This window comes from Zingiber officinale, chromosome 2B, assembly GCF_018446385.1.
Source record: "Zingiber officinale cultivar Zhangliang chromosome 2B, Zo_v1.1, whole genome shotgun sequence".
Taxonomy (NCBI): domain Eukaryota; kingdom Viridiplantae; phylum Streptophyta; class Magnoliopsida; order Zingiberales; family Zingiberaceae; genus Zingiber; species Zingiber officinale.
The window spans coordinates 47,266,774-47,292,093 of record NC_055989.1 but is presented as its reverse complement, the minus strand read 5'-3'; the positions used below and the strand labels follow the sequence as shown (position 1 = coordinate 47,292,093).

At 38.0% G+C, this 25,320-nt stretch overlaps 1 protein-coding gene and 1 non-coding gene across 2 annotated transcripts in view; both read left to right on the top strand.

The window, feature by feature from the left end:
* Window positions 1-25,320, top strand: part of LOC122045632 (gibberellin 2-beta-dioxygenase 8-like) — a 149,897-nt gene that overhangs the window by 75,137 nt on the left and 49,440 nt on the right. The gene's annotated exons all lie outside the window — the stretch shown is intronic.
* LOC122049976 lies at window positions 11,476-11,582 on the top strand. Its single transcript, XR_006131204.1, has one exon. It is a non-coding gene; the product is annotated as a small nucleolar RNA R71 (small nucleolar RNA).

Sequence of the window (25,320 nt, the reverse complement as noted above, 5' to 3'; positions counted from 1 at the left end):
AAAAATAAGAAGTCAAGGTTGATAGGATATTTGATAGTGGAAAAGTCTAAGTGGGTCATAATTGACCGAACACTTAGTTGTTGGAAGTCCAATAGGGAGCTGACAAGTGAAGAAATCTAAGTGAATCATGATTGATCGAACACTTGACAATTGGAAGTATAATATGAAGTTGGTTGAGTAGAAGTCCAAACAAGTTAAGGAGGATCTAATGTTTGGCAATGACAAAGCCCTAGTAGCTCAAGGTTGATTAGATATTAGGCATGAGATGAGAAGTCTAAACAAGTTAAGGAGTACCAAATGTTTGGCAATGACAAAGTCTTAGCAGGTCAAGATTGATCGAATGTTAAGCTTCAGATCAGAAATCCTAACAAGTCAAGGTTGATTGGATGTTAGGCAGATAAAGTCATAGTAAGTTGAAGTTAATTGAATATTAGATAAGGATGAGACCCTAGTAAGTTGAGATTAACCAATACTAATTGTATAAGGAAGTTTAAGCGACATGAAGGCCCTTTGCCATAAGCGAAGTCAATGTGAACAATGTTTTCAACACGATGAATAGTGCATCAGTCAATTGATGAATAGTCTTAGTCAAGTGCTATAATATTCTACTGTACAACCAATTGATAAATAGTAATAGTCAACTAATGACACTATAGTAGCATAGAATGTTTGGAATTTGACTAAACAACTCGATTGATGGGTAACAATTGATTGTTGGCAATGTTGCTGTAAACAAAATATTTTTTAGTTGACTATGACATTCGACTGTTTGGGCATCAATTGATTGATGAATAGTAACAATAAACTATTTATGGTTAAACCATAGTTGGTTAGAGTCATACAATAGTTGCAATGGTCAAATTTAGTGAAGCAATCGATTGATGGTGATTAATAATCAACTGATGGTGATAAACAATCAACTGATAGGTGGAAATCAACACTGACCTAAAAACTATAATTGAGGAGTTTTATTGTCAGTTCTTGAGAGTTTTGAAGGATAGTATGGCTACATTTCCATACCTTAGGGGACATTATAAAAAAAATCACAAAATGCTCAAAATAAAATTTTTTCATGTAAATTGTTTCATTTACATTGTTTACATTTGTATTTCTATATTTGTATTTTCTTTTTGTTTTGCTTGTATAATAACAGGTGTTCTAAGAGGTTTCTTCACCACTGGAAGATATCTAATAATGAGAGAGTTAATGGATTATCTCTAGGACGGTAAACTTTAGAGTAGGAATCAGGTGTTCCAAACCACATAAATAGGGTTGTGTTTGTGCTTATTTTTGTCTTTTTATTTGGTTTGTATTTTTTTTCTAGTGCATACTAACCTATTATAGATGAGTAAACGAGGATAGTCACGTGAAGTGAATTGTTATTCATCCCCTCTAGTAATGTCATCAGTCCCAACAACTTTAACTCTTAAAAATTATTTCTTTGTAAAGCCTTTGTTGGATATATGTGAATGGAAAATAGGTGGAAAGGAAAGATGCTCCATTGTGAATAAGACTTTAGTCCCATATTAAGAGTTTCAATTCATATTGGTTGGTTTATATTGATTTATAAGTATTGATGTTGTGAACAAATGCATAAGGAGAGGTTCTCTCTCACTTATGGGCCCGTAAGGTGAGTGCAAATTTAGGGCCCAGATTGTATTGAACAAAGTTAACTCATGTACGAGCATGACCTACATGCGTCGAATGCTGAATTATGGGGCAAAATTTGTTAAAGTGAAACAATCAATATTTTTCCATGTAGATAATTCTTTTTTCTTACTATTGATGTCTAACAAATGAATTAATCATTGATTAATTGAGAATTTGTAAGGGCTGATTGAAATGATTGACCATTAGTGGTTGACAATTGACATTTTTAGCTCAGCATGTAATGGCAATAAAAAGACCTTTATTTGGTCATTTACTACAATCGAGGTATGAATCCCTTACATAAGGAGACCCTTCATGAACTTGAGAGGAGAGAGAAAATAATAGCGAAAGAAATCTCCATCCACTTTGTTCCCCCTCGTTTCTTCTACTATCATGCAATTTTGCTCATCATTTTACTTGTAATAGCAATCAGATACTTTCTTAGTTCGCTCCAACTGACAAGTGCTTGGTGATGATCACAGTCTATCATTGTATCCAAGGAAATGTATGTTCATTGTGACCTCTAAGCACTGTTGGAGGGGAAGAATATGTTTTAAGGAAACTGTGTCAAACGCAAGCCTCAACATCTTCATTCCCAACTCAGCACTCAGAACACTCAGCGTCTTGGCACTTGTCTAACTTGATGTTTCAGGTGCTTGGCTAACTCAGAGTCTCCACATTTGGCTGACTCGACATCTCAGCACTTGATTGACACGGTGACTTGAGCTCTCAGCTGACTTGACTTCCACTCAAGAGCATTTTCCCAACTTGGACTGACAACTCGACATTCAGCCAACTTGATAATCGAGTGACTTGGCCAACTCGCAATCGACAAACTCGGTACTCGTCGACTTGGAAATGGGTTACTCAGACTTGAGGACTTAGTGTCACGCCCCAGGTAGTCTCTGCTAGAAAAAATTTCAGTAACATCTACCCTGTACGGGTGACAATATGAAACTTGACTACATCAATCTAGATACCTTGGCCAACATGGCCGGAACATATGTATAATAACAATGAAAATAATCAAACACCCACGCAGTTTAATAGTAAAACATTAACCTAAGCAACGATAAGATAATCGTTTCAAATAACCTACTCAACTACACCCATAAAACACAAATCATCAACATGTATCTAAACGAAATCCCATCGATAACAAGGGATCATACAAGATCCAAGTGCCAAAAGCTATAAGTCTGAAAACATAATCTAACATAATAAGAAAACCGAAATGTGTGAACTTGTCGCGACGCACAATGGTGGGGGACTAGCGACTGGAACCTCCTGAACAACCTCAACCTGAAAATGGTAATAATGGGGTGTGAGTCCAACACTCAGGATAACTAGTTGACATGCATAGTAAATAATAACCAGCAGTAATAAATATGCGTACAGTCTCTAGGATATCATATAGAAAATGTAAAATTGTTGTTGGAACCCCGAGGTATTTTGATGTGATCAAACAAGTTAAGCTAGGTCCTGTTGTGTTTAACCCTGTGTCTAAGTGTGCAGGAGCTTAGGAACACAGGAAGTCGAGCGGAAGACGCGGCTAGCGAGAAGGATGGCACGGGAGAGAGCCGACGGGCTCGGTGCGTCCGAGGGACGAGGTGTCCGCGGAAGAGTACACCGGTGGACGAGAAGAACGTGCGCGGCGTTCGAGGGACGAGAAACCGGGAAGGAAGGCTGCTCGAGGAGAAGGCCGGAACATGGGTTCGGGTGAGCCCTATTCCGGATGGCCGAGATCACCCAAGCTAGTGGAGCCGGAACAGAAGACCCGGACCGAGAAGAGCTGAACCGAAGCGGAGCGACCAGACGGAAAAAGTCAACCAAAGTTGACTTTTGGGGTCCGGGGCGCCCGGAACCATCCGGGGCGCCCGGACCCCTCCGGGGCGCCCGGAACCATCCAGGGCGCCCGGAATGTGGCTTTTGACCAGATCGAGTCAAACTCGATCTGAACGTTGGGGGATAAAGTTTTATCCCCCCAGGGCGCCCGGAACCCTTCCAGGCGCCCCGACCAAGGCTATAAATATAGCCTTGGTCCAGAAGCAAATCAATTCAATCAGAACGACGAACTTGTAATCAACTTCTGTGTGCTTTACTTTTCTTCTTGTACGTTCAACGCTGTAAGAGGCTACTCCGCCCAGAGGAGAATCAGATAGTGCGCTTACATTCCTTGGATTAGCAATCCCCTGATTGCAAACCAAGTAAAACTCTGGTGTCTGTTTTTCTGTTTTAATTAGTCTCTGCTTTTTAATTACAAGTTCTTTTAAGTTAGTTGAATATCCGAGAAGGGTTTTGGTTTTATTTTGTAGGGCAATTCACCCCTCCCCTCTTGCCGGCCTCCAAAGGGACCTACAAGTGGTATCAGAGCGAGGACGCTTCAGGAGGACTAACCGCCGATCGAAGCAAGAAAGATGGCCGGACCAAGCATCGTTCCACCAAAATTCGAGGGAAACTTCACAGGCTGGAAGCATCGTATGGAGGTATTTCTAAAAACCGAGATTGAAATTTATTTTATTATGAAATACGGTTTTGTAGCTCCAACAAATCAGAACGGTGAAGAAAAAGAAGAAAGCAATTGGACAAAAAAGGAGCAGAATGAGTTCGTAGCAAACAGCCGTGCGGAACATCACCTGCTAAGCGTATTACCGCCTCAGGAAGTAAACCGCATCGGAAGCTACTCATCAGCTAAAGAACTTTGGAATAAGTTTCTAGAACTCCACAAAGGCACATCCGAAGCGAAGCTCGCTAGAAGGGACATCCTCCGAAACAAACTAATGAACATCCGCTTGGAGAAAGGTGAGAAAGTAGCCGGTCTACATGCAAAGGTAAAAGAACTAGTTACTGGTCTCGAGAACCTCGGTGAAAAGGTAACAAATCGGGACGCCTTACGCTACGCACTCAACGCCTTTCCCAGAACTCCAGAGTGGACGTCAATCATCGACGCCTACTACATATCAAAGGATCTGGAGGTAAGTACATTAGAGGAATGTTTTTCTACTCTTGAATTACACGAAACTAGATGTGCAGGAACGACAAAGGATACAACCCAGACTATAGCGCTGAACACAACTCAGAAGGATGAACTCGAGTCAGACTCCGAAGACGATCAAGAAGCGCACATGGTAAGAAATTTTAAAAAGTTTTTTAGATCTAATAAATTTAAAATGCAGAATAAAAAGAATCAAAAAGGTGGAAGAAAGGTGCGATGCTACCAGTGTCAGAAGGAGGGACACATAAGAGAAGACTGCCCAGAACTCAAAAAGGACAAAAGGAAGTCTCCCAAGAAACACAACCTAAAAGCAACTTGGGATGACACTTCTTCATCTGAATCAGAAGCTCAAGAATACGCCGGGATAGCACTGATGGCAAGCTACGATGGACAAAGTATATCAGAATCGAGCAACGATGAAGAGGGAGCGACCTCGGATGAAGGCAGCGAAGCAGGGGGAGATTCAGGCTTTAAGTCTGACATGGTAAGTGAGGTATGCCTCTTACCCCCTGATCAACTTTACTCTGGCATTAAGGCAATGACTAAATCCATGTATAAATTAGAAAAAGAAAATGCCAAATTAAAAAATGAAATTTTGGAAACAAAAGGAATTTTAGCAAAATCATGTCTAATAGAGGATTTTGATAAATTGAAAATTCACAATGAAAAACTAAAAGAAGAAATAGAAAGATTGAAAAAATATAAAAGTTCAAATATTTCTACTTTTAGAAATTATAGAGGTTTAAATTGGTATTATAGATTTCATCAAAGTCAAATTAGAAATATATCAAAAATCTATGTACCTAGGAAATACTTGGTTAACCCTGTAGGTAGGAACCTCTACTGGGTTCCAAAAACCTGTTTAATTTAACTTAGCATTTTCAGCAAGGAAATTAAACGACTAAATTCATTATAAGGCTTTGTCTAAGGAAGTGGTTGTTGCTCCAATAACCAAGAAGGCCTAGTGCCTCGCCACGACCTGGAAGCCAAGTATCGAAATGAAAAGTTTAATTGACTAACTGAAACAGCATTAATTTAATTTACCTAATGCTTTAAAAGAGTTATTCAATTTATATAATTTATAATAATTTTTTTTTAAAAAAAAAAAATTAATTTTTTTATTATTTATTTCTGAAAATTATTGACTTAGAAATTTTCTGAAAATTGACTTAGAAATTCTTTTTGGAAATCGACTTAAATCTTTTTAAATTAACTTAGATATTTTTTTTAGGAATTTTTCTATGAATACTGTCTTAGACATTTTCCTTTGAAAAATTGCTTTAGAAATCTTTTATAAAAATTCACGTTAAAATTTTCTGAATATTGACTTAGAATTTGTTTTACTAAATATTCTCTTTCGAAACATTGCCTTAGAAATTAATATTAATTACCTTAGAAAGTTTTTATGAAATTTCACTTAAATTTTTTTTACCTTAGACTTGTTTAAAGAACCCCTATTTTTAATGTGATCAAAGGGGGAGAAGTGTATGTTAAGTCTAGGGGGAGGTACATAGTTTAAATTTGCAAAATCTTTTGGACTAAATTGCAATTTATTTTATTCTTATTGCATATATGTTACCCTAGCTTAACTTGGGTTGCTCACATCAAAAAGGGGGAGATTGTTGGAACCCCGAGGTATTTTGATGTGATCAAACAAGTTAAGCTAGGTCCTGTTGTGTTTAACCCTGTGTCTAAGTGTACAGGAGCTTAGGAACACAGGAAGTCGAGCGGAAGACGCGGCTAGCGAGAAGGACGGCACGGGAGAGAGCCGACGGGCTCGGTGCGTCCGAGGGACGAGGTGTCCGCGGAAGAGTACACCGGTGGACGAGAAGAACGTGCACGGCGTTCGAGGGACGAGAAACCGGGAAGGAAGGCTGCTCGAGGAGAAGGCCGGAACATGGGTTCGGGTGAGCCCTATTCCGGATGGCCGAGATCACCCAAGCTAGTGGAGCCGGAACAGAAGACCCGGACCGAGAAGAGCTGAACCGAAGCGGAGCGACCAGACGAAAAAAGTCAACCAGAGTTGACTTTTGGGGTCCGGGGCGCCCGGAACCATCCGGGGCGCCCTAATCATCCGGGCGCCCGGAATGTGGCTTTTGACCAGATCGAGTCAAACTCGATCTGAACGTTGGGGGATAAAGTTTTATCCCCCCAGGGCGCCCGGAACCCTTCCAGGCGCCCCGACCAAGGCTATAAATATAGCCTTGGTCCAGAAGCAAATCAATTCAATCAGAACGACGAACTTGTAATCAACTTCTGTGTGCTTTACTTTTCTTCTTGTACGTTCAACGCTGTAAGAGGCTACTCCGCCCAGAGGAGAATCAGATAGTGCGCTTACATTCCTTGGATTAGCAATCCCCTGATTGCAAACCAAGTAAAACTCTGGTGTCTGTTTTTCTGTTTTAATTAGTCTCTGCTTTTTAATTACAAGTTCTTTTAAGTTAGTTGAATATCCGAGAAGGGTTTTTGGTTTTAACTTGTAGGGCAATTCACCCCTCCCCTCTTGCCGGCCTCCAAAGGGACCTACAATTGTAAAACAAAGAAGTATCTGTACTAACCAGGACCTGGGTATAGGAATATCAAGGTCGTTAGACTCAGAGTATCGTAAATCCTCTATGCATGTCAAACAATGCATCCATCCAATATGCAGGATATAAAGTGCAGCAAACACAAGCAATAAATGCAAATAATGCATGTGATGCCAATAACATGTCCTGGTCACCCTTGACACCAGTCAACCATCTCACACACGACTGTGAGACTGAGTGGGTAGGGCTGTGACGACCGTGCACTCTGTCATCACTGCTCCTGAGCTATCGAATGGACGGGATGCTGTCGGAGTACACCTATCCTCCTACCCCAAATCATAAGTGGAGGAGCACAATGCTCTCATCTCCCTGAGCCAGTCCAGAGGAGGGATCCCTGCCGGCTACCACGCTGCGTCACACTACCCATGAGCCGACCAACAGAGCTAAACAGAGCAACCTACTGCAACACACCCTGCCTGAATAAAAACCACTAACCTATGAGTGGTTGTGTGTGCAGACCCATGTAATTAGCGATGTGCTCAACAATAATGGAGCTGTCAATCAATCAGCAAGCAATCATGCGTAATGATGCATGACACTAAGCATAGAAATATCCTGATCCTATCTACCTCCATAAAAACATGTACCATATACGTGGATCAAATAATATGATCTAGGTACACATGTTAGGTATGGTATCTAACCAGTCTGGTATATCATAAAGCATAGCATGTCACTACCTCTATAACATAAATAATAAACAGGGCATGAATACTAAACAAGTAACAAACAAATCATGCTCGGAAACAAATGGTGACATGTCAATGCAGATATAAACATAATTATTGCTACTTGCTCAAATATACTAAACATATCAACAAGACATATCAAAATAGATAGGTCAAGGTACCCACCTCCAATGTAGATCGAGCTCAACAATCGAAATGTCGAAGTGCTCATCCCGAATCAATGTCCTGTAATAAATCGTACAATTTAGCTAATTTTTATTATAAACAAAAATATCTAAACTAAATCCTAATCCGATTAGGAAGCTAGGGTTCAATTCCATTTGATAATCTTATCCTTTCTACAAAGTTAATATCCTTAAACACATCAACTAGAGATGTCAAATAATAAATGAATCTCTAACAATCTCACCTTCCAATTTGGTTTTACTTTATACACAAACAATCTAAAACTCACCCAAATTCAAGTGTCCCCTTATTGATTCCTTGTCGGTAAACCTTGTTGCTGGAAAGGGTGAGCTGCTGGAAATCCATTTGCACTAAACAATCAAGAAGGTAGATAACTGATCAACAAAACAACCTAATTCAAGACATTACCTACTGACCCTACGTCTTCCTTGATGTCCTCAGCCGAAGCAAGATTGCCATGGCAAATTCCCACAACCCCAAATCTGAATGCCTGATCTATTGAGTCACTACCGGATATACCTACTATCGGACAATGTCGAAAACCAGTGGTCGAAGCAAACTAGTGTTGCTTGATGCGTAGAGGCTGAGAGAGGGTTGGTCTCCACTCCTAGCGCCGCTGATCTGCTAGTGGTAGACAACCAAAAGTTTCTTATTAGGAAAAGAATCATTGATCAGTAAATTGTCATCTTTCCCCTCCTTATAATTCTAGTTCAATTGAGAGAGATGGTCCACTATTGTACTTTTAGACCACTTTTTATCTTTGATTTCTAAGTCCAACTCTTGAAGTAGTAATATCCATCAAATGAGTAAGGGCTTTGCATCCTTTTTGGTTAATAGATATCGAATTGTTGCATGGTCAGTGCCAACTATCACCTTGGATCCCACTAAATATGATCTGAATTTGTCAAATGTAAATACTATGAATAATAGTTCCTTCTCAGTAGTGGCATAGTTTACTAGTGCATCATCAGGTGTCTTGCTTGCATAGTATATGATATTCAACTTCTTATCTTTCCTTTGTCTCAACATTGCCTCACCTATAAAATTACTAGCATGACATATAATTTCAAAAGGTAGATTCCAATCAAGAGATTGCATTATTGGAGCTACCGCGAAAGCTTTCTTTATGCTATAAAAGACCTCAAAATATTCTAGGTTAAAATTAAAATCAGCATCTTTCATAAGAAAATTGGTCAACGACTTAGAAATCTTAGAGACGTCCTTTATAAATCATCGATAAAATCTAGCATGCCCAATGAAACTCTATACTCCTTTCACATTTATTGGGGGAGGTAACTTCTCTATAACTTCGACTTTTGCTTTGTCGACCTTAATACTCCTCTCAAAAATCATGTGTCCCAAAATTATCCATTCTCTGAACATAAAATGACATTTCTCCCAATTCAAGACAAAGTTAACATCTTCACATCTCTATAATACTTTAGAAAGATTTGCCAAATATGAATCAAAACTGATACCATATACAAAAAAAATCATCCATAAAAACTTCTATTATGTCCTCAATGATGTTTGAGAAAATAGCCATCATATATTGTTAGAAACTAGTTGGAGCATTGCAAAGACCAAAGTACATCCTTCTATAAGTAAATGTCCCATATGGGCAAGTGAATGTAGTCTTCTCTTGGTCACTTGTGTGAATTAGAATTTGATATAATCCCAAATATCCATCTAGATAGTAGTAATGTGAATGTTTGGCCAATCATTCTAACATTTGATCAATAAAGGATAAAGAAAAATGATCTTTTCTAGTTTCCTTATTCAACTTTCTATAATTAATGCACATTTGCCACCTTGTAAATGTTCTAGCCGGAATCAACTCGTCATTTCTATTGTAACCACTATTATCCCACCTTTTTTTGGGACGACGTGAACTACACTTATCCATTCACTATATGAAATTAGATAGATCACTTCTGCATCCAACAACTTCAATACCTCTTTTCAAACCACTTCTCTCATATTTGGGTTCAACCATCTCTGATGATCTACTTAAGATTTGAAATTATTTTCAAGCAAAATTCTATGCATTCAATAAGATGGATTTATGTCTTTTATATCTTCAATGGTGTATCCTAGAACCTTCCTATGTAGTCTGAGCTACTCCAATAACCTCTTAGTTTCTATCTTATTAAAATTAGCATTTATGGTCATGGGATAAGTGGATCCTGGTCCTAGAAATTAATATCCAAGGGTTGAAGGAAGTGACTTCAGCTCAACGTGAGGGATTTTCGCCTTTGTTTCTCCATTGTTCCTTGATTCAGAACTCTCAAGATTCTCTTCCACCATGAATAGATCTGGATTTCTATCCATGCCATGTAATAAGTTAAGGTCTCCTTATTCTCCATATAATTCCTCATTGATCTTTTCTTGAACAACTGTATATAATCCTCTACTCTACAACAAGTATCCACTTCAGAAGGTAGCCGAATAGCTCTAGATAAATCAAACTCAATTTTATCTTCACCTATCATTAATGAGAGTTGATGGTTCTTAACATCAATAATGGCCCTAGTTGTGGCTAGAAAGGGTCTCCCTAATACAAGGAGAATCTGCATGTCTTCTTCCATGTCCAATATCATAAAATCTGCTAGTATCATGTACCCTTCAATCTTTACAAGTACATCATCTATTATCCCCAAGGGATAGTAGATTGAGTGATCCACCAATTATAAGCAGACATTTTAGGTTTCAATTCATTCAGTCCAATTATTCTAAACAATGCATGCGGCATGAGGCTCACACTATATCCCAAATCACAAATAACTCTATCGATATTGATGTCACCAATAGTGCATGGTATTAAAAACTCTCAGGATCTTTTAGTTTGGGAGGTAGGTTATCCTGTATTAGAGCGTTGTATTCTTTAGATACTGCCACATACTTTGTTCCTCAAACTTCCTTTCAAAGATAGCGTATCTTTCAAAAATTTTGCATAACTTGGCAATTACGAATTTCTTTTATGTGAGATTACCCTGGTATGAAATTCTTCCCCAAGTTTCAAAGCCTTGCTCTTCTTGTGATTTGACTTGCCTAACATATTCTCATGTATAGGGTGATATTGATTTGAGTAGTCTAACTAATGCTCCACCCCATTATCACTCTGATCCATAACCTCAACATTTTGCTTTATTCTCTTCAAATCTTCTTCTGGGGTTCCCTTATGCATGGCTAGCTACACATCATGCGATAATCTCAATAGTTTGTTCACCGCCATGAGAGGGGCATTTGATGAATAGGCTTCCTCCATATTTTTCTTCATTAAAGAACCTCCTGTCGCCAAACTAATGAAATCCTAGCAGTTTTAGAAATCCGCATATAAAATAGATGAATTATGAATCACTCTTCAAAACCATGATGACGACATTGTACCAGTAACCCTTTTAGTCTTTTCCATGCTACAAACAATGATTCTCTTTCTGTTTGTTAGAAATATATGATTTGGCCACTCAATTTTGTTGTCTTAGTGGATGGAAATATTTATTAAGAAAATACTTCTCCATCTATCCCTAAATCTTGATACTTTCTAGTAGGAGCGAGTATAACCAATCACTAGCCTTGTTTGTTAAAGAGAAATTGAATCCTATTAATCTGATTGCATCTTCAGAAACCCCATGCCTCTTTATTGTGTTACAACATGTTAAAAAATGATTCAAATGCCACTATGGATCTTTTGTAAGTGTTCCTCCAAATTTCTATTGTTGAATGATAAGAATTAGTCCTGGATTCAGTTCAAAATCACTAACTTCAATCAAGGGCCTCACAATGCAAAATCTTAAGGCCTGAGATAGGGTTGCAGAAAAATATTTGTGAAGTGTAGTATCATTTATCACCCTCATAGCTTACACTTAATCACCAACATATTTCAAATTTAATTCAAATTTTCCTCAAAAGAAGAGAAATAGACTTAAAAACAAATGAAAAAAAATACAAAACTATAAAAAGAAATAGTCTAATCAAACCAATATAAATTTTAGCTAATATCAATCAAAACCAGTCTTTGGCAATAATGCCAAAAACTTAATATGTGCAAACTGTAAGTGCATGGTTGTGTTGTTAAGTAATAAAAGATCGAATCCACAGAGACTCATGGATGTAGAGTGTTGAAAATGAGAAATGGTGAAGAGAAAAGAGTAAAAGGGAGAGAATGCTAGGTTAAGAAGGAAGTAGAAAGGCAAAAGAAAAGCAGCAGAAGGTAGTCAATGAAAGTAATTCTAGAATTTTAGTTTCACCACATTGTTAGTAAACACTTGACCTTTGTTTAAATTCCTATTCTCAATGGTGATTCATGTAGGTAGACAAACCTTTGTATCTGATATAATCTTTTGGAACTCCACAGACTTATCAATTCCAATTATCGCCTACTTTTAGAACGGTTAAAATTAGAGATTATTTCCTAAGGGGATCTTGTCACGAGATCTCACAACCCCTAAATGACCACTCTCTTATTATGTAACGATGAATTATGATTAATCCATTAAACTCTATATCAACCTAGGGTTCCTCATGGCATATCGATCTACTCTCATTGTTGACTGTCCACGTCTCGGTTGTCTACGGATCAAAGGATTAGGTTCTCCTCTCAGTTCATACCCGAATCCTTGTGAGATATGAATCTCATACTTTTGACATCGAGATTGCATTTACATAGTATATCTAGACCACTAATCAACAAATCATAGAAATAGAATGATCAGACATGCATATATCATTCAAAATAGTGCTTACATCATAAAGGGCTAATCCTTAATCATAGAATCAAGAGTTTACCCCATGAAGATGGGTTTACATCCACAAAACATGTTCAGATTGATTACAAATTGAAACAAGTTCAGAAATTCAAAGAAAGAAGAAAATAGCTTAGGCTCAATGTAATGAATCCTCCTCCAAGATGCTCAAGATCCTCCTTCCTCGCGTAGATGGCATTGGATTAGTTCTAGATCACCTCCTGAAGCTTCCTTGGGGCCCTTAGATAGCACCAGGTTGAGATCCCTAGTTAAAGAGGCATGATAGGGTTATATAGGCCAAGGAGCGATTGCCCGACATGGGTTGTGTTGGGAGGCACGAGCGCCTGTGGCCAGTTAAGTTGCTTGAGCACGGTCTGTGCCGACTAGCACAGGCCCTTTGGTTGAGTATGCCTATCAGAACATGGCCCATGTTAGATGACACAGGCACCCATGGCAAGATTGCTGAATGAAACATGGCTCGTGTCGACTGTCATGGGCACTTGTGCCCATGTGAGGAGTTTTCGAACTTAGTCTTTAATTTCTATTTTCACTCCTTTTCATGTCCTATCATAAAAAATACACAAGAGCAATATCCTGAAATAGAAATGTATTAAAGTGAAGTATAAAGATATTATATCATGAAACATATGCATGCAAAATAGGTCAAAAGATGTGTAAAAATGTATCAAAAACTCTATATAAAATACGCACATGACTCAACAACCATCCAAACAGCTCATTCTTTCATGCTTAGCAGTTTAAGATTATCCTCTCAGGCTACTAAATATATAAGTTGAATTTGAATTTTATTTTCAATTCAACAATTTCCCCTTTGTCACTAGAAATAAACTTTCTTTTGAGATGACCATAGAAAGTGTTGAGGTACAACAGAATCATCACATAGAGGTCACCTCTATCCTAATTATAAATATTTCAATCAATCATGGGAAAAAGTGAGAGAAGTTCATTGGGTTAAACTTTAAAAGGTAACAGCAGAAGATGTTCTTTTACTTGACCACGCTGACTTTGACTCAGTTCTTGATAAAGGAATAAGCTCTCAAGCATGTTGAGGATATTACTAATATCCAGACCATCACTACAATAGAGGCATAGACTGATTCAGAGTACTTATAATAAAATTATATCCTCAATAGCCTTATCGACTCACTATATGCTATGTATAGTATGAAGAGAATGACCTAGGAGTTGTGAGAATCCCTAAATAGGAAGTTCAAGATGTAGGATGAGGGGGACAAGAAATTCATTATGAGTCAATTCTTGGACTTCAAAATAGTTGACTTCAAGAAAATGATTAGCCGAGTCTAGGAGTTCCAAGTAATTCTACATGAAATTCACTCAAAAAACATGGTGCTGAGTGAAACCTTCTAGATGAAAGGAATCATTAAGAAGCTCTCAGTTGGAAGAACTTCAAGAACTACTTGAAGCATAAGTGAAACAAGATGAAATGGAAGAACTCATTGTTAGACAACGCATTGGAAAAGACAATAAGAGTTTAGAGAGAAACATATTCTCTCTTACTATTGTAAAAAGACAACGTGGCCGATCATGATCAAAACTCAAAATGGAAGAATCCCAAGTCTTCCAAGATGGCATCCAGAGAAGGTGTAAGCAAGAAGAAGTTCTATAGGAAGTGCTTCAACTATAACTAAGCCTATCACAAATTTTCAGTGTAGAAGTCGAAAAAGAAGTAGGAGGGCAACTTGAACGAGGGACTAGAAATTGATGACCTTTACACCGTGGTCTTCGAACTGAACTTGGTGGGTTTAAATCCGTGGCAATGGTGGATCAATATCGATGACACCAAATAAATATGTTGAATAAGTAGTTGCTCCACAACTTTGAAGAAATCAAAGATGGGGACAAGCTATTTATGGGGAACTCAGCAACCTCAGATACAATGGGCCAAGAAAAAGTCATGCTGAAGATGATCTCGAGCAAGTAGCTCACTCTGAATAATTTGTTGTATATTCTAGAGATTCAACAGAATCTAGTATCTGGATCACTATTAAGCAAGCATGACTTCAGTATTATTTTTTAGTTAGAAAGAGTTGTTTTGTCCAAAAATTATAGGATCAAACTTGAGGCTAGAGGGGGAGGGTGAATACGTTATGAATTTTATGAGCTAATATTTTTAGAAATAACTATTAACAAATTAGCACAAAAAATAATTAAAATATTAACCTAACACCGATTTAATCAGAAGCACCAAAGCAATGTAAATATGCAAAACTTGTTCAACAGTTTACCAATTAATGTAGAGATAGACACATGTAACAATAATAAAATATGGTTCTTATTTCTTAATTTCTACTTTCCAAGAACAAATAAAATACATATGGTAACACAAGAAAAATGAATGATTCAACTTGGTCTGCCGATCAGAATTGAAGCACGAGATTGCAGCATGTCACGGTATAGAAAGCATGAGAGAACAAGTACAGTAGCACAATATGGAAAGGGATGATCTAAAAGCTCTACCTCAAGGCCCTTTATATAGCCTTTGCCTATTACTGACGTGGCATTCTCTAGTAGACTTGAGGCTCCTCGGCACCTAGTGGCTGTTGACATGGCTGCAACGTCTATACAATAAATAACACCACCCATGTTTTCCGTTGACCTAAGGCCCTCTGATTGCCTAAAGAAGGGTCAATCATAATATTGATCCAACTCGCCCGGATCACTGGATAACATCTTCTATCAATTGCCTAGAAGCAGCTTCAGTTGCTCGTATGCTTCAGTAGCTCCGACTTAGCAACAGTTGCCTAGAATCTCCGACTTTGCTCCTCGAGAGTTATCACTAGCCAATCATCTGAAATCCCTCTGGTCACCTAGAATCGTCGAACTTCGCTTCCCTACAATGGTTACATATAATAAGTATGATATAATATTTTAAGTTACTCACATTTATCTTGGGCCTATATATTCAGTTCCTAGCTAACACACCTAGATTCCTAGCTTATTCCACTTGGACTTATTTACCAAGCCTTTATCTCCCCGCTAACTCCACTTGGACTTTTCTGCCAAGCTTTTAGCTCCTAGCTGACTCCATTTGGACTTTGATCCACCTAGTTCCCAACTAGGACTTTCTTACTTGGTTCTCAATAAAGACTTAGGTACTACCTAATTCCCAATCAAGACTTCAATTACCTAAATCCACCATGATTTAGTCATTGCCTGGTTCCCAACTAAGACTTAGTTGTCTAGCTTTACTAGGACTTATTGACTAGTTTTCAACTAGGACTTCATCACTACCAAGTAACCTGCTTCTGTACACTTGACACTAACTTGTTAGATCTCAACAAACTTAGTTTTAACCTTAGTCATACATTAAAACTTTGGGTTCAATATTGTACTCCTAGCTCCATAAAAAATAAGTAATTTTAAGGAAGAGTTATGTAACTGATAGACTATTCAATCTCAGTGGATGACTATTAAGCCTAAAGTTAATAAAATTGAAAACTCTTCTGTTCATATGCTTATGTCTTTGTGTTTGTGGCATGATAGACTAGGATATATTAACTACAATGTGTTGCATAGATGGGTTAACATACAAAGTATACCCAAATTCCATCTTGACCCAAAACATAAGTGTGAGATTTGTGTTGGAGTAAAAACGAAGAGGTCATCATTTCAATATGTTGAAAGAAGCAACAAACCACTCGGCCTAATTCACACCGATGTGTGTGACCTAAAAGGTATGCCGACATTTGGTGAGAATAAGTACTTTATCACTTTTCTAAATGATAACACAAAATACTATGATGTGTATATTCTCAAAAATAAGGATGAAGTTATAGAGAAATTTATTCTTTATAAGAATGAGATTAAAAACTAACTTAATAAAAAGATTAAGGTGGTTTAAAGTAACCGAAGTGATGAATATGTATCAACGTTAGCTGAGTTATGTGCTTTATAGGATTAGACATGAAGTAATAGCTCTTTATACTCTTCAACAAAATGAAATTGTTAAGCAAAAGAATTGCACTGTAAAAGAGATGATCAATGCTCTTCTATTGAGCTTTGGACTACCATAGTACATGTGGAGAAAGAAGTGTTAACAACTAATTATCTTTTAAATAAGATACTCCAAAAGAAAATAGATAAGAGCTCTTATGAATTATGGAATGAAAGACAATCATCCAACAAATATTTACAAATGTGGGGTGTCGTGCCTATGTTTTGATGTATAATCTGAAAAGGATTAAGATAGAACTAAAAATTATTGATTGTATATTTATTGACTATACGCATAATAGCAATGTGTATTGTTTTTTTTTTTGTGTATGAATCACAAATACCAGATATACTCAAGACATTTGATAATATAATCAAGAAATTCTAAATTCTTTGAGCATGTGTTTCCATATATGACTTGAGATAAAACAAGTTCTTCAAAATGGGCATATTAAATACAAGAAGAGGAAGAAGATGATGAACCATTGAGGTTGAGCTCGGACGAAGTAGAAGAGCTTGGGTAAAAAAATCTTACGCAACATATTGTATCACTTTTATGTTGGAAAGTGAGTCCTAAAGTTACTCAGAAGTAGTAAGCCTTTTTAACTCAATAGAAACAAGTAATTGCATTTGAGATAGACTGTCTTACAAAATTACACTTGAGAATTTTTGGATCTTCCTTCAAGAAGTAAATTACTAGATTGCAAGTGGATCTCCAAGAAGAAAATGAAATCAGATGGCACAATTTATAAGTACAAGGTCAGATTACTAATTAAAGATTACCGATAATGACAATACCTTAATTACTTTGATACATATTTTCTAGTATCAAGAATAACTTTCATTAAAGTATTGTTACGTATCACCATTTTATGAAATCTAAAAAATACATCAGATGGATATAAAGATAAACTTTGTAAATAAGAATTTAGAAAGGGAAATCTACATGAAACAACTTAAAGAGTTTTCTATGCCAGGATAAAAAAAATAAGGTTTATAGATTGATGAAGTTGTTATATGGCTAGAAACAAGCCCCAAAGTAATGACATAAATAATTTGATAATGTCATGAAGAAATATAGATTTAAAATTAATGAATGTAATAAATGTGTCTACATGAAACTCATAGAGAATGACTACGTCATCTTGTGTCTATATATAGATGATATACTTATCATTAGGAATAATGATAAGATAATCAAATACACTAAAAATATGTTGAACTAAAAATTTGATATAAAAGACATCAGCCTAGCTGATATAATTATAAAAATAAAAATTCTTAGAAAAGGAAAAAATTTATTCTTAATTAATTTTATTATGTGAAAAAGATTTTTGAGAAATTCACCAAGGGTGATACTGCGTTGACACGACTAGACTTAGTCTAAGTAGTAAATAAAATGATTAAAAGTACTTTCAGATATAGTACTTTTCGATAGATACAAGTTAACATCTATTGAAAAATCGAGAAAACCTTGTCGGCAATGATGGAGGAGCTGAAGAGGTTGTGGGAGCACAACCTTGCCGAGAAAGGAGAGAGGCGGACTCTGGTGAAGTTTCCCAGCTTCACAATGAAGTCTGGGCTGCCTTGGTTGAGCAAAGACTCTGACCAACTCTATTATGTTACTGCTGAAGATGTTGTTGCTATGGGTGCGGAATGGTCTGAATGAAAAGCTCTTCCCCAAAATGGAATCACAGATCTAGTGATGGTGAGGTCTATGCTGCGACTGGCATGGCCATAACTATTTCATGGGCGAGGATCTCCTTCAGTTAGCAAGGATGTTCAGCATAGGTGATGAAGAGCACTCTCCGGTTGGGACCATTGTGGTGTTGGGGCCTGCAATGATTGGAATGAGTGACAATAAGGGGTCTGCTGTGGTGTTTATTGGCGAGAGAGGAGGCAAATTTTGTGATGATGCTATTGCGGTGTTCAAGCAGTGAATGAAGAACTCTGGTTTTGTGACTACACTTATGGGTTCGTCAGAGCTGGGACTAGCGGAACCAGCATTAGATGAGGTGCGGCCTAGGTGGCTATGGTGGGCTATGCTAGCTGATGAGGAGCCTGGATGGATTGTAGAGAATGGCGACCCATGAGCCATGAATTCAAATTTTAAAATTCAAATTTCCCCCTCCCCTCAAACAACAAAACCAGTTGCTATGGATTCAAGAGGTAGGGTTTCGGGTCATTATCCGAAACCTGACAACCTATTTAGAGCAAGAAAAGGGGTCTTCAGGCCACGCGAGCCCTAAATTCTCTTGGTCGCCAGCCATTGCTGTTGGAGGGGAAAGGGTGCTGCATAGGGAAGCTCTGTTTCAGGCAAGGATCTAGTCATTGCTAGTGTATGTATGGGATTCAGGCGTCTATGGATCTGAGCAAGGAGATGGATGCTGAAGGATGGGAGGCTAGCTCTCTCTTCCTCGTCGATGATGCTGTTAATGAAGAGAGACTCTCCAGAGGACTGAATACTAGAGCCAGTGCTACTGGTAATAGGGATAGGCACTCTCGACCCATCCCTCATGGGCCAGATGTCTATACTAATGTTGGAGTGCCATACATAGTTCATGAATAGCTCTTCTTTAATAGGGATCGTTGTGGTGTTGGTGGACCGACAATGATTGGAATGAGAGGCATTTATTCTGAGAGGCTCAGGGGTTCTTCTGCTTGAGAGGAGGCATGGAATGTGTTGCTACTGTTACCGTGCTCGGTCCAACCTATGCAAACTATAGATCCCAACAACTAGATTCAATGGGACATCTTAACTATACTGACTAAGTGGGGGAACTACTAATGAAAGGATTAAGGTTAAGCATACAACTTTTAATGATTCAGTGGAGTAATATTGAATAACCTTAAGAGATAACAAATTTGAAAAAGAAGTGGAGTCTCTACAAAGAGAATTGGAAGCATAATTCTTAGAACTTCTTATAGAACTAGGTGTGTTCATGACCAATAACGAACACACTAATAAGAATTGAGTTGCATCAGGGAGAGTCCTGAGTGAGATATGTCAATGCTTATAAAAGATTGTAGAATAGTTCAAGGAAATCGTGCCTGTTGTCAGCCAATAAACAATCAAATTTTAACCAGGGAAAGTTTAAAGGGTAAAACCTATATGCCCAATAATAGACTTAATTATTGAATGCTATTATATACCTTATTTCCATTCATGAGGAGGATTGTTGGATATTTGTGAATGAAAAAGAGGTGGAGAAGAAAGAGACTCCATTGCGAATAGTTTTATACAGAGAGTTTCAAGGCATATTAGTGTGTTTTATATCGATTCACAAACATTAATGTTGTGAACAAATACATGAGGAGAGACTCTCTCATGCATGTGTTGGGATCTAGCGCGCCAAAGACGTGGAAATGTAGCGGAAAAATTACTAGATCCTCTTATCCAGTAGATCCATGTGAAGGGAAGAAACATTTTCTATTCATAATCTATACTAAGCTACATGATAGTATTATACCTTTGTTGCGTGCCCTCCGCAATCCCGACAACATCCTTTCTTTAGATGCAAATCTCAACGCGTTCAAGCGTCTGCACCTCTACGGTATCCACACGAACAAGCCTTGTCTTTGCTTGTCTCACAAACAAAACAAGATGGAGAAGAAATCACAAGGTTGTGCTAGCAACCATAATGGTGATTTCGGCCAAGAGGAGGAAGAAGGAAGAAGAAGAATGGCAATGGTCTCTTCACATTCACATCTAATGAAAATCACTTCCAAAATGATTTATATAACCATCCCATGGCATACCAAGAGTCTCTACCCTTTCATCTTCTAATCTAATGGCTCAAAATCAACCATTTAATCCAATGGTTGAATTTTGACCATTCAACATCCTTTGTGAACTCAAGTTCACCCAATAAGTCTAACCATTGATTCTCATGCAATTCAACTCAATCCAACAGTTGGATCCCTTTGAGTCTAACTAAATGAGTCAAATTTGGATTATACTTAATCCAATGATTCATCACATGTACCTATCTCCATATCAACTTGTTCTTTGTGAGTGACCCTATAGGCTCTCGTAACGTTGGCAATGTACCCAAATCAACATTTGCGATACATAAACAATGAGTGGCATCTAGCAAGGCATCATTGCAACCCAAGTGACGAGAAAGTCGAGATCCGACCTAACCTATCCATGACTATCATCATGTATGACTTGGTCTCTCTATCCTTGATATCTAGATTGATCAATGAGGCATAGACCGTGTCATCCTCTTATCAGTCTTTGTGTTTCTTGATCTTCAAGTAGACACACTTATCAAATAAGCTCAATATCTCATATTGACTCATTTACGTATGGTCATGCTTTCTTGTGTCCTACTAATCAAGGGGCCCAAAGATATCGCTTTCATCATATGGAAGGGATAGATTCCATCTACATCACTCACATCCCTCCGCATAATTTATTGCATACCCAGTGACTGACTTTATAGTCCACCCTGTTACGGGTGACGTTTGACGATACCAAAGTATACAACTCCTTATGTAGGGAATCGTAATGACTTCAGGACTAAGGATTATTCATACCAATAGTCACATGAGAATGTTATGACACTCATACGACGATCCATGAATCATTCTCATGGCGGGTCATTCAGCATATATTCTCTAATATATACTCATATGTCAACCTGATATCTCATATCCATGACTTGTGAGATCAAATCATCCGTTGACCTACATGCTAGTCTTAATGCATTAATATTATCCTTGTATATTAATGCTCGACTAGGAATAGTTAAGAGTAGTGTTCTCTACAATATCTCACTATCAATTCAACTAATTGATATACTGTAGATAAGAACCTACCACCCAAGGACATTATTATACTTATTCAATTGGTACTGAACTGAAATAAATATAATAACAAAAACCTTTGCCTTTTATTAATAGTGATATATGATACAAAATGTGCCCTTTACAATTATCTCATAATTGGTACTAGGGCAAATACTAACAATATCACACTAGCACTAGTGCCAATCACTGAGGTATCGAATACCCATTGACCTAGTGTGACTATCATGCTTTCCCTGTGCCAAAGCCTTGGTCAAAGGATCCGCAATGTTAGCATCGGTCAGGACTCTGCATATCGTCATATCTCATATATCGATGATCCCTCAAATCGTTGTAGTATCCAATACCTAAGACCACCATTTAAGTACAATACATGCCCTAACTATGATCTAGAATCGTCCTTGTCAATTTGGAAGCTTGCACCATTGTAACCCTTTATAGCAACAGCTGTAACCCTTTACAGCAAGCTCTTAATCACCTCCAAATATCAAGAAATAATCTTGAGTCCTTCTCAAGTACTTAAGAATATTCTTGACTGCTATCTAGTGACCTTCACCTGGATCTAACTGGTATCTGCTCGTCATGCTTAACGCATACGAGACATCTGGGCGAGTACAAAGCATGACATACATAATAGACCCTATAGCAGATGCATAAGGAATCTGATCCATGCGAAGGACATTGAGTCTTCGAAAGACTCACACCATGTGACATAGGCAGGAATCCCTTCTTGGAATTCTCCATAGCAAAACGTTTAAGCACCTTGTCAATGTACGTACTCTAGCTTAGGCTAAGCAATCTTTTATATCTATCTCTATAGATCATAAGACCTAAAATATAGACTGCTTCACCCAAGTCTTTCATTGAAAAACAATTCCCAAGCCAAGTCTTCACTGACTGAAGAGTAGAGATATCATTTCCAATGAGTAGTATGTCATCTACATACAATATGAGAAAGATGACTGTGCTCCCACTAACCTTCTTGTAGACACAAGGTTCATCTTCATTCTTAATGATACCAAACATTTTGATTACATCATCGAATTGAAGATTCCAGCTTCTAGAAGCTTACTTCAATCCATAAATGGATCTTTGCAACTTACAAACCTTTCTTGCATGCTCTGGATCTACAAAACCCTCCGGTTGTGTTATGTACACATCCTCGAGTAGATTTTGTTGGGTTTTTCGGGCCGCGAAAACCACTTTTCGCGTCGCGAAAACCCCGAATCACCCAAAGCCGTAGATCCGTGCAAGAAAAAAAACCGAATGAAATACAAGTACGAGTTTCAAAAACTTTAGATCTACTCCTAGATCTATGTGTTGAGAGCTTTTACCTTTGAAGCGTGCCCTCGCAAAATTCTCGCTCGTCCAAAACGCCGGATCTCGAGAGTATCAAGATAGATACCCCTCTAGAAGTATCCACACGAACACATAGGTGGAGAAAACCACACAAAAGGTGTGCTAGCACCTATGTATGGTTCGGCCAAGTTGAGGAGGAGAGGGAGAGCTTGAGAGGAAGAAGGAAGAAGATACACACTTGAATGAAAAAAATGAATTCTCATTCAAACCAAAAGTGGTCGGCCACTCTCCCTTGTGAAACTCCAAAATTAATTGCATTAATTGCAATTAATATGAAGCCATTAAAGAGAATGACTTTGTAACTTCCATGAGGTGACACCCATGATGATGTGGAGTAACATCATTGGTCCACATCAATGCCAACTCACCAATGAGGTGGCATAAAGTCAAGTCAAACTTGACTTTTAATCTTCCTCTCAAATCAAGTCAAACTTGACCAAATCTCTTCCATGGTTGATCGAATCCAACCATTTGATTCAAGCCAACTTAATATAATGATTCTAATTCATTTAATTAAATTTATTCAATGAGTCAAAATCTAAATTAGACTCATTGAACACATGAATCAACTTGAGTCGAACTCAAGTTAGCTCAATTAGGATTACTCTTACTCCAATTTGATTCATCAAATGAATCTAATCCTCTTGGTTCATCATATGAACCTAATCTCCATCTAATTGTCCTAAGTGTGTGACCCTATAGGTTCTTGTAACGTTGGCAATGCCCTAAACTCATTTAGGAGCATAAGTAATGAGCAGTATCTAGCAAAACATCATTACTACCCAAGTTACAAGAATATCGAGATCCAACATCACCTTGTGACTACTAATTGTGACTCCTCACAATATATGACGAGTGTACTTCTATCCTAGACATCTAGATTGATCAATGTGAGGCATAGACCGTGTCATCCTCTGACCAATCTAAATCTTGAACTCCAAGTAGACTCACTAAATCAAATGAGCTCAATATCCCATATTGACTCATTTGGGCATGGCCATGCACTACGTGGTCTCACTCAATCAAGAATACCGATGTCTCTCCTGTCATATAGGAGGGATAGATCCCATCTACATCACTCACATCCCTCTGCATAATTTGTTATATACCCAGGAATCGCCTTTATAGTCCACCCAGTTACGGGTGACGTTTGACAAAACCAAAGTACATAACTCCTTATGTAGGGATCTATGATGACTTCAGGTCTAAGGACAAGTAGTCATACTAATAGCCACATGAGAAAGTATATGCCACTCATATAACGATCCATGATACTTTCTCATGGCGGGTCATTCAGTATACATTTTCTAATGTATACCCATGTGTCAACTTGATATCTCTATATCCATGACTTGTGAGATCAAGTCATCGAGTTGACCTACATGCTAGTCTTATTGCATTAACATTGTCCCTGAATGTTAATACTCGACTAGGAATGATTAAGAGTAGTGTTCCCTATATCATCTCACTATCGGTTCAACTAACCGATTGATATAGGTGAGAACCATCTACTCAAGGACATTATTATACTTAGTTTATTTAGCACCAATACAAGTAAGTATAATAACCAAAATCCAAATGCCTTTATTAATATACAAGAATATGATACAATGAGTCCATACAATCATCAAATGATTGGCTCTAGGGCTCTAACTAACAATCTCCTACTAGCACTAGTGCCAATCAGTATAGGCTCTAAGGCCTAATGACCTAGTGTGACCATCATGCTTTCTCTTTGCCAAAGTCTTGGTCAAGGGATCTGTGATGTTAGCCTCTGTAGGTACTATGCAAATCTTCACATCTCCTCTATCGATAATCTCTCGAATGAGATGGAAGCGCCGTAGTATGTGCTTGGTCCGCTGGTGTGAGCGAGGTTCCTTCGCCTGTGATATAGCTCCATTGTTGTCACAATAGAGCTCAACTGGATCAGCGATGCTAGGAACCACCCAAGTTCAGTGATGAACTTGCGGATCCAAACTGCCTCCTTTGCTGCCTCTGATGCAGCAATATACTCGGCTTCTATTGTAGAATCAGCTACTGTATCCTGCTTCCAACTCTTCCAGCTGACAGCACCACCATTAATGCAAAATACGAACCCCGACTGCGATCTATAGTCATCCTGGTTGGTCTGGAAGCTAGCATCACCGTAACCCTTTACATCTAGCTCATCATTGCCTCCATATATTAAGAAATATTCTTTAGTCCTTCTTAAGTACTTAAGAATATTCTTGACCGCTATCCAGTGACTTTCACCTGGATCTGACTGGTATCTGCTCGTCATGCTCAAAGCATACGAGACATCAGGTCGGGTACATAACATG